Below are 11,087 nucleotides of genomic sequence, written 5' to 3' on the forward strand. Positions count from 1 at the left end.
CAAGATAGATACCGACGCTTCTGTCTTAGAATTATCTGATACAAATACCCATGATACTATAAAATCTTCATGATCAATCACCTTTCGCTTCTCTCGAGTGAACTCTGCTAGCGCTACCCATAATACAAACCGAATAAATCAACAAAAATACTGCAAGAGCACGAACAAAATACTGAAGTTAATTTTCACGTTGTTAGCAAGACCGAAGGAACAACAAAATGAGAGTTCCCCAGCAGCACAGCTTGCAAGTTAAATTAACAAGAGAATTAAAAGAAACGAAATCTGCATCAAAGATGCGTTAACAAGCAGATAAATGGAATCTGGAGTACGGATTCTGAAATATGAAACTAACCCTTCATGCTGTAGCAAAAAGCAGCAGTTATATGTGCAGGCTACACGGCAGCACGGGACGACAGCCGTAAAGCGAATGTTAGTTAACTCGAGATGACTCCAAGAAAGCGAACTACAAGAATTCTCAATCCCAAACTCCTTTGGAGGGGTGACAGCTGTGGTTGTAGTCGAAATGACGAAACAAAATTGCCTAGAAGCATGAAAATAGAGGAGAATGCTGCAAAAGTTCCCTGACATGGCATACAAATACGCATTTAGTAGATGGGTACCGAGATTGAATGGCCTTCCAGTAGTGGAGGACGTAGCAAACACTAGATGGAGAGGCAATACACAGGACTGGCCAAATACGAATACTTTTGAGCTCGAGCTAAATTTCTCACATTTAACGGTAACAGAAAGGTGAAATTCTTGTTGATATCCGTACGGGAAAGATATTTGCTATGTCTCAAATAGTTGCTTGGTACCTAAGGCACCGTAGCGTCCGCGGCTCAGACATTAACACTTGGAAACCATGGCTTCAAATTATGCCGAGCAGGCCCTGGGAACAACCCAAGGATACCATCAAACTCTTGAGCAAAGCTACTCTGTCTTACACGACAGTCCACGGGTAGTCCTGAAACCTGTTTCCTTGTGTGAGAACCTTTCAACCGAACTTCCCAGTTTAATTTAAGAAATAAATGTGACTGAAGTGATACGGAATCGTGAAGTGATCTGTTCCACTCATGTAACAAGACATAATAATAATCCGCAGCTCGTGGTCGTGCGGTAGCGTTCTCGCTTCCCGCGCCCAGGTTCCCGGGTTCGATTCCCGGCGGGGTCAGGGATTTTCTCTGCCTCGTGATGACTGGGTGTTGTGTGATGTCCTTAGGTTAGTTAGGTTTAAGTAGTTCTAAGTTCTAGGGGACTGATGACCATAGATGTTAAGTCCCATAGTGCTCAGAGCCATTGAACATAATAATACTTGTTGATTAGATTCAAGGCTTTGGTAATTACACGGCTGATGTAATACTGTTATTTTTGATATTTTTGACAATAAATAAAAATGATATACCTGTGATCACACTCTCTGCCTTCAAGCAAACTACAAAGCACATTTTATCAAGTAACCCTTATGACAAGTCATATGTATATTTTATTTCATTAATCGTATTTCATTGATGTCATCCTCGTTGAACGTACTTTAATAAAATCCTTGAAGTGCTTTGCATATGTGACTGCAGACATCAGAAACTATCTGATATAAAGTAGCTGTTGAAATGCAAAACAAGCAGCGCTACCTCCACGCACTTCACGAGATTTCACAGTCGCCAAAGAGTAACCTCTTACATTGTTGCATACAAGGCACAAAGCCGGTTTCTATGTAATCTGTAAGTGCGAAATCACATCAGATTGCATTGTGTGCTACGTAGTGTTAATCCATAGTGCATTAGTTACGATGAGTTGGTTTTCTTCATCTATAATCATAACGCCCAGCAAAAAAGAGTTCAAAGAAGCGCAAGTACTAATTCAATGCACAACTGCAAAAGCAATTTCCATTCATCAGTGACACTTGTTCCCCAGACTGAAAGTGGAAATATAGAACTCCACTTGGAAAGTTACAAACACAGAAGAGTAGCCTCTGGAGCAGTGTCTAGTGCACCATTAAAGTCATTCTTTAAATCTGAGAAACTTGACGGTCAGGAGGAAAGGCTGACTGCAGCTGGGGGGAGTCTTCACATGTCATATAGTCCAGAACAGTCGTAGCTTCAGATCTATGGATTTGTACAACGAAGCTTCTTCAAACAACACATACAAAAACAGAGGTCATAATCGTGAATGTGTTAGCTCCTCATGATTTAGATATATTACGACGTGATTTGTAAAAAGCGACATTTACTTCACTTTTGCCTGATGCATTTCACCACGAATAGGTTAAGGTTCCTCCTCTCCTTGCTATATATTTTGATTACAAAACTGGTGTGAAAGCAAGGATTTTAGAGGGAAGTGCCCCAAACTCCCCCCCCCCCCCCCCCTTCTAAAGTGGACCTCGCATCTCTTGGCTCTACTTTCTCCTGAACTCTAGTGGGGTTCGTGTAAATAGTATTTTAGGCTTCTACCACTCTGCAGCAGAGTACATGCGTTGCCCCTTTCACCTGCTACGTATCAGTTCACCGTTATGTGCTTTGACGTTATTTCGCGTTGCCGCGGTGGTAACACCGGTTCCTGTCAGATCACCGAAGTTAAGCGCTATCGGGATTGGCTACTACTTGGGTGGGTGACCGTCTGGTCTGCCGAGCGCTGTTGACAAGTGGGGTGCACTCAGGAACTACTTGACTGAGAAGTAGCGGCTTCGGTCACACCGGCAGGCAGAACGGTGTGCTGACCAGACGCCCCTCCATATCCGCGTCCAGTGACGTGTAGGCTGAGGGTGACGCGGCGATTGGTGACTAACGTTAGGGTCTCCCGAGACCTGTTAGGACGGAGTTTAGCTTAGCGTTGTTAAATTGTCAGTAAGCCTTTCAACCTATGCACGGTGATCGGAAATTCCCTTACAAGCTTCTACGGCTTGTAGAGGGCACTGTGTAGATGATATTTTGAACTGAAACCCTTGTCCGGAAATGTGCCGTTTCCAGGCTACAACCATTTCAAAACTTGTTGGTATTGCGACCACTGTTGCTAGTAACTGATTTGGCTTACCGAGTATATCACTTGTTTTACAGTTCCATTCATTAATAGGCAAAGAAATGGCTTGTGTACTCGTTGAAGGGTTCTCTTCAACGTAATGCAGCACGGCCTCTTCCAATTCGTGTTTACGGTGTCTCCTTGGAGCACCACAGTCACACCTGCTGACGGTGAAGGTACACTTTCTCGAAGCCACTGCGTAATTGTCGCGAAAATGGTATGCATTGGAGAGAGTCTTGATAAACGCGACGAGCAACTCTCCATTACCGTCAGCTTCGCCATTCAGAAGGATCATGTCGGTGTTTTCTGCAAACGAGCACTCAACCTGTTGCTCTGACACTCACAGAGACGTGAATGAGGCTCGAATGAAGTCAGAGAAATAGGATAGACGTCAAATAACATCAGCCGACCTGACGTGACCACCCCCGACCATGACTTCCCCGTTGCGTACCTACCTAACAAACACGTTTTCAAATGGCTGTATGACGGACACGGTACGTTTCCCGACGTGGGATCCTGTTCAAAATCTTATGTACTCACTCCCCTCTACATGTCATAATAGTTAGTAACTGGAATTTCCAGACAGCCTGTATCTATCCTTGAATAGTAAGATTGAAGGTTAATGTAAGTCATTAGTAATCCTTCTCAGTTAGATGTGGTTCAAATTTACTTGTTTAATAAATTCGACCCCATTCAGTTGCTTAAATTTGACCCCTTAATTTTTCGTGTTTTAAGTCTGCCAGTTTTAGTGCCTACTCTTACTGTCTGGAATTCTACTGAAGATTCCAAGAGGATAATGCCAGAGGTTGATCAAACAAAGTGGAGTCTGTCTAAAATGACTAAAGCTGTACCTGTAGTTCAGAAAAAGAAGGTGGGTTGGAAGAAGATTTGTAAACAATGTCAAAGAAACACTTGTGGTGAGGTTGTCCAACAGTAGCGGATCCAGGAGGGTGATTGGGGGGGTGGGGGGGGGGGGTACTGCGGGGGGGGGGGGTTACTCTACTACATAAATACAATTTTAAATACTTATCCTTACTTAATGCATTTTAGGCAGGTATGGTATGTTTTCAGATCTTTAAGTTCTGTGAAAAGCTGTTTACGTGACGAGTTCAGATCCGCTTACTATTCATTAGATCCGCAGCCACACCCACACTCCGCCCCCCACCGCCACTCAAACGCCCGCGCCGCTTTCGCGCATGGTGCTTAAGATACGGGTGTGTCATTTCCGAAAGCGTTCGCCACGCTGCTGTACACAGAGGGCTTGTGTGTTTGGTTTGTGCAATCGAACACAACAGAGTACGCTATTCAAGTGTTTTCTAATTGTTACCTCGGATTTTTTTGTTTGTTGTTTTTACTGAACAGGGACAAAGAAGAGAGTGAATGGAGCGAAAACGAACCATCATTGCACGGATACAATGTCAGCCACTTAGTAGGGTCGACTCAAAGTTCAACAGGTACATCCTTGCAATTATTTCGCATATATTTAAATGATATTCGCATAAACACGATTACTCGAGTTTGTGACGTTTATTCGATGTAGTTTTGCTGGTTGTGTATTGGACTCTGGGCACTCAATCCTCTCTGCCTACCCGACAAGGGACAGCATGAAGCAATACCTAACGTAAATAACGTAATACAATATCAATCATCGCGGATTTGTTGAGTTTTGAATTCGTTTTAAACTACTTGACTTCGCTCACCCGCCGCCGCCACCGCCAATAGTTCTATAACGTGTTATTTACCTAAAATCGGTCAATAATCCGTTAAGAGGTTAAAGTACTCATCAATAAGAACAACTTCTACTATGGGACCAACAACGAAATCGCGTAAAAAATCAGCTGTTCCATACATTTTGGTCGAGTATGTTAGGGGTATGTCACTTTTAATCGAGAAAAGCTGATTTTTTTGTACCGCGAATTCGAGGCTGGTCCCATAACAAACACTAGCTGTTCATATTGACTGTCTGACGTAATTTTAACAACTTAAATGATTATTGGCCGGTTTTTAAAAAAATCTTGTAGATTAGTTCCGAAAAGTTAAATCGCTTGTTGGTGAATTGTTGATTTGATTATTCATGATTCACTACTTCGTGTACAACTAGTAGTTTTTGTTTGCTGTTATCGCAGAGCCGGAACCAGTGCCAGATTTGCATCCACTACTTGCGCTGAAAATAGTTTTAATATTTCTTACGTAATAGGAAAACTACTCAGTGACGAGGAAAAGTAAAAACGTCTGAAGGAGTCTTCGGAATAAACTCGTAATTATGAATATCCAGAGCATACAGATGGTGAATAATAAAAAAGGGTTCCGATATGATCGGCTAAAGTAATACTATTGACCAGTCTATAACCAACAACAGAACGGTGCATAATGTTTGCCTTGCATATTATTTTCTGGTCCAGATAGTGGGGGCAAGCATGCTGTGGCTCTAGGATCTTTCATTCTTTACTCACTCATACCTTTTACAAATATAAAGAAAGGCACTAGAGATCTCCAGAAACCATCCTGCTACCGATTACTGCAAAATGGCGGTGTTAAAAAATATTCATTTCGGAAGTTCATATGAAAACCCCGAAAAGGCGGTCAATATTTTAATCGAAACTAAGAAACTGAAAATTATTAAAGTAAATGGAGAGCGGCTGAGTCCAACAGTAAAGACGGTCATAGTATGTGGTTGAGATAATACCTTTAAGAGGCTACCGAAATGATAGTACACTGAGTGATGAAATCGACCAAGGGAAATTTCCAGCACTTTTAAAATTTCACGTTTCGGGTGACTCATCTCTCCAACGACTAAGAATCAGCTGACTGTTTTCATTCTGTCCTAATGAAAAAGGTGCTCGTCAAAGTCAAAGAAGCAAAATATTATGCTGTCCTTGGCGACGAAACAACCGATGCAAGTGGTACAGAACAACTCTGTGAACGTTTCAGCTATATGGATATGCAAAAGAGCACAATACACGAAGAGTTTATATACTTCCTTTCTGCGACTGTCTTGAATGGTGCTGCAGTAAACGTTCTAATCGTTCAAGAATTGAATCAATCGCCTTACAAGTTAAGAATTTAAAAGGTGAAAGCTTTGAGGAAGTTGCCAACATGTCTGGAAAGTTTAGTGACGCGCAGTCCTGAATATAGCAGCTCCAACTGCCAGCGACTTACATGCATTGCATAATGAATTATCCTAGGCATCGTGGAAGCCTGCAGCTTGCCTAGTGTTAGCTAGTGGGAGCTGTATGTAATGTTACCAATTTTGTGCGTGAGTCAGCAAAAAGTTTGGAACTTACCAAACGAGCTATCCTTGAAAGACAGGCAGCATTGTCTCAGAGGTATACGCTGACCAGTAGGGCATGATGCACTCCTTCAATTCAACCGCCGCGGTATTTGAAATTACTGTTCCGCTTTCACGGTAACTTCGGGCTGTTGTATTAGGTCTTAACCTTAGACAGTGTTTTTCGACAATACCAACAAACGTTCAACTCCTCGCCCAACTATACGTTGAAGTACCTGATGTTAAGGAATACTGCAGCCCAAATAAACCTTTAGTATATATTCACGTTTTTTGGGTTATGCAGTACTTCTTTGTTTTCTGTTATGTTATTTGGATCTCTTAAATAATGTCATGACGCGTTTGGTTTCAGAATGAATGCGGTCGTTCTTTCCATCGATTTTGTGTTGGGGCAGTTGAGGAGTCGCTGTTCAACAGCTTCTTCATCTTTAATACCAGCTGCCATCGTAAAAACAAAAAAAAAAATGAACTCATTAGTGACAGTTGCACCAGTTTACAGCAGTGACTTACCTCATCCTCTCTCGTTACCGGGAGAAATAATTCTTGAACCGAGCTTTGGAGAGACGGGGAACATCAGCCCGAAACAGCAGCAGGGGCGCATCAAGAGACAAACGAGCTTTTACTAAATATAAATATTCTTTTACAAATTCTCGCTACAACTACTACACTCGTACCTTCGTACGACAGTGAGATAGTGAGACTGAACGTTCTGGCTACCATGTATATTTACCGAGATATGTGTGGCAGCCTGTCGAAGTCACTGAAGAATTTACAAAAAGTTATCCGAGAAGATTCGCCATTAGTTAAAAGCAAACTAAAATTTGAATGCATTTTAGTGTTTACGAGTTTAGTTTGATAAAGCCCATTCTCAGCTGGGTCAATCCCCTTCCAATCTCATATCCTGGATCCGTCAATGTTGTCGAGCATGAAGTACAGTACACCAGAGGAAGCAACAAAAGCAAAGAGAGGCAGACCTGCAATTTTGGGTAAACATGTTGAAGAAAAGCTGATTTACATTGTCTACAGAAGCTTTTTTTGTGGGCTTACTCGTAATTAGTTGTGAAGAATGGCTGTAGAATTGGCAGAGAGAAATAACACTGAGCACCATTTCAAATAGGAAATTGCTGAGGAAAGGTGGGTTAGTCGTCTTCTTAAACACCACAAAACCTAACTGTCAGGAAGAAAGCCTACAGGAAGATCCTATTGTAAGGCTCTTAGGTTCAGTAAAGAAATGACTGAGAAATTCTATGACCTTGTGGAAGATGTTATATTACACTTAAAAGTAGATCATGTTTCATCGGCTTTAATACCTTTTTCTAATATTGTTTAGCACTATTTTGATTATTTTTAGAAGGGTCCGATTTTGGCACTATTTTTTTCAAACTCGCTAAGTGCAATGGTTTTGAAAATTTTTTTCGTAATAACTTTTTAAGTGTAGTTTCTAAGAGTAAAACGTAATTGGTACATAACATTATAAAGTAACTATTATGTGCTTTTAAAACATAACTTTCTAATATTTTCTCGTTTTTAAAAATAAAAAAAATGGGGGTCCAATTTTGGGAAATTTTGTGTGCAGTTACTATCACTGGAGAAATACCGCGCCTGGTAGCCGTGCGTTCTGTGGCGCCTTCGCGCGCCTTCTCCCGTCGGAGGTTCGAGTCCTCCCTTGGGCATGGTTCGCGTGTTGTCCTTAGCGGAAGTTAGATTAAGTAGTGTGTAAGCCTGGGGACCGAAGACCTCAGCAGATTGGTCCCATAGGAACTTCCCACAAACTTCCAAAAAAACTGGTGAAATATATTGTGAATGACCATTTAATAGTGATATCTCTGATTTATTAAGTTTAATTAACATCGGTTCCTGTCAGATCACAGGGTTGTAGGGCTTGGGTAGCACTTGGATACGTGACCGTCCGGATCTGCCGAGTGCTATTGGCAAGCGGGGTACACTCAGCCTTTGTCAGGCGAACTGAGGAGCTACTTGGTTAAGTAGCGGCTCAACGAAAGATGACTACGGCCGGGAGAACGTTTGTTGACCATGTGCCCCCCCACATCCGCATCCAGTGACGCCGATCGGCTGAGGATCACATGGCGGTCGGTCGGTACCGTTGGGCTTTGCGAGGCCTGTTCAGACAGAGGATTTTTAAGTTTAATTAGTTTTATTTTTCAGTGTGTAAATCAGTAATGAGTCCCGGATTTATGTCTAGAAAATATGGTCACCTTATTGTGCGTCGGCATGAAGTGGGCGTGACTCGGCGCCGCGCGAGAGTGCGACGGACGGGCCCACGTGCTTGCTGGGAAACTGCGCAGTTGCGCGGTGCGTGGCGTGACCGCTGACGTCCGGCCAGATAACGCCTTCCTGCCGGCTGTTACGTCAGCGCTGCAGCTGCAGACTAGTGCACTCGAACAACAGGAAGCCGCGTGGCGCACCGTGCAGTGTCGTTTTCATTTTTAATGGCGGCGGCGCTGTTGCCTGGCTGCACGGTGCCTCGGTGCACAGTTCAGGGCGAGGCGCGTGAAGTAGGCCAGTGGAGTAAAACGGCCGAGTTTTCTGCGGTAGACGTGAGCCTTCGAGACGAATGTTGCTTGCAACAGTTGGAAAGCAGGGCAGATAATTATTTGAAGTTGATAACGCTGGAAGCTCCCTGAAGCTATTCGCGAGCGTTGTAGTTGTCTGTAGCAGAGCTTAAGTTCGGCTGGAACGCGTCTGGACGGGCTCCGGTACTCCTACGGAATATTTTTTTAGCTCACTGGAGCAAGTCGGGACCAGACATTTAAAATCGTAGACAGGTATTACGTCACAACCTAACTATAATTTGCCACTAGCCGAAGCTGCATGTGACCTCGATCGGCTAAGACTATATTCATCGCTAAATGCTTTATTAATTAATACTGGACACACGTTCACGGAGCAGCTGAAGTGCAACTGTTTGAACTTTGCAGCTGGCATCAGTTGGAGACATAACGCCATAGCTACAAAGATGACCGATTTGTGCCGATATGTATCGAGCAGGACTAGGGAGCAAAGTGATATTGCTGTGGGAACGGCAATCAAGTTTTATCACAAGTTTTAAAAAATAGAAACTTGTGATTTTTATGGCTGGCGGTGGCGGCGCAGATGCGGCCGGGAGGGGGTTGACTTTTGTGGTTGAAGAGGTGCGTTCCTCTACCCAAAATTTCAGAAATTAAGCACTGGTCTATAGGGATGGTGCAAAGTCAGAAAACTGTTGCAGGCAGACCTGCAGAGGCCTTGAACTTAAATACGAGGGTCGTTCAATTAGTAATGCCCCATATTTTTTCTCAGATCATATTTATTCTTAAGAGTCAGAATTTGGTGACAATAAAGATCAACATTCTTGTCCATGTCCAATTTTTCTACGTCGCCTCCATGATGTTCTATGGTCGTACTCCAACGTTGTGTAAGAGCATGTATTCCCTGGTGGTAAAAGCTCTTGTCCGGTTAGGCGTAGCCATGTTTTCACTGCATGACACACTCTCGTCATCTTCAAAATGTGTTCCCCATAGAGAATATTTAAGCGGCCCAAAGAGATGGAAATCCGAGGGTGCCAGGTGTGGACTGTAGCCTGAATGAGGCAATGATGTCCAGCTCAATTTGGCGATGTGTTCCAGTGTTCGTAGACTTGTGTGTGGGCGTGCATTAGCGTGTTGGAGCAAAATTTCTGCTGTATTCTTGTCCGATCGAACACGTAGGAAACGGTTCTTGAATTTTTTTCAGAGTCTTCACGTATGCCTCTGAATTGATGGTTGACCGTCTTGGCATCACATCCACGAGAATGACGCCATCACAATTCCAGAAGACTGTCACCATGACTTTCCCGGCAGAGGGGGTTGTCTTGAATTTCTTCTTTTGTGGCGAATGAGGATGATGCCACTCCATGGACTGCTTTTATGTTTGCGGCGCAAAGTGGTGCACCCAGCTTTCGTCCCCCGTAGCGATCCGTGACAGAAAGGCCCCTCCGTCAGCCTCAAAACGCTCCAACAGTTCAGATGAAATGGCTTTTTTTTTTGTCTTGTGGTCTGCTGTGGGCATTCGTGTACCCATCGTGAGCACATCTTTGAATATCCGAGAGTCTCGATCATTGCAGATCCATTTCCAATGCTGACCGACAACTGTCGAATCAGTTGTCGAATTGTGATGCTCCGGCACGATTCAGCATGTCTGGACACAGCGTGGCTGATTATGGAGCTCTGTTTCTGCATTTCCTGAGGCTGTAACTTTCTTTATCCATCGCCCAACTGTACTCCTATCAACTGCAGCATCGCCATGCACGGCACAACGTTCATGGATGTTCACCACGGTTTCTTTTTCTACACACAAGAATTCGATAACAGCACGCTGCTTGTAACGTGCGTCGCATGCAGACGCCGTTTTGACGCTGTACTACGGCTCTGCCATCTGCCAGAACGATTCGAAATTTCACCGGCGCACGGAACAAACATTAAATGTGGAGCACTAACGAGGACGTTTGTCTGTGTATATTAACGGCTTTTTTTAAAAAAAATATGGGGTATTACTTATTGAACGACCCTCGTAAATATAACATATTCCGTATAAATACGCTGAGAAAGACATTACTAATCGATTGCGCCAATTGGTGGGAACCGTAAAATAACTAGGAATAACCGCCGATAACGACCTAAAGTGGTATGGACACTTAAACTAGTTGTAAGAAAATCAGATGGCAACTGAGATTTAGTGGACGAATCCTGAGTTAATTCGACTCATCCAGAAAAGAGGTAGCTTACGAAACACACGTTAGGCCAATTCTTGA

The sequence above is a fragment of the Schistocerca americana genome, chromosome 2 (assembly GCF_021461395.2).
Source record: "Schistocerca americana isolate TAMUIC-IGC-003095 chromosome 2, iqSchAmer2.1, whole genome shotgun sequence".
NCBI classification, from domain to species: Eukaryota; Metazoa; Arthropoda; class Insecta; order Orthoptera; family Acrididae; genus Schistocerca; species Schistocerca americana.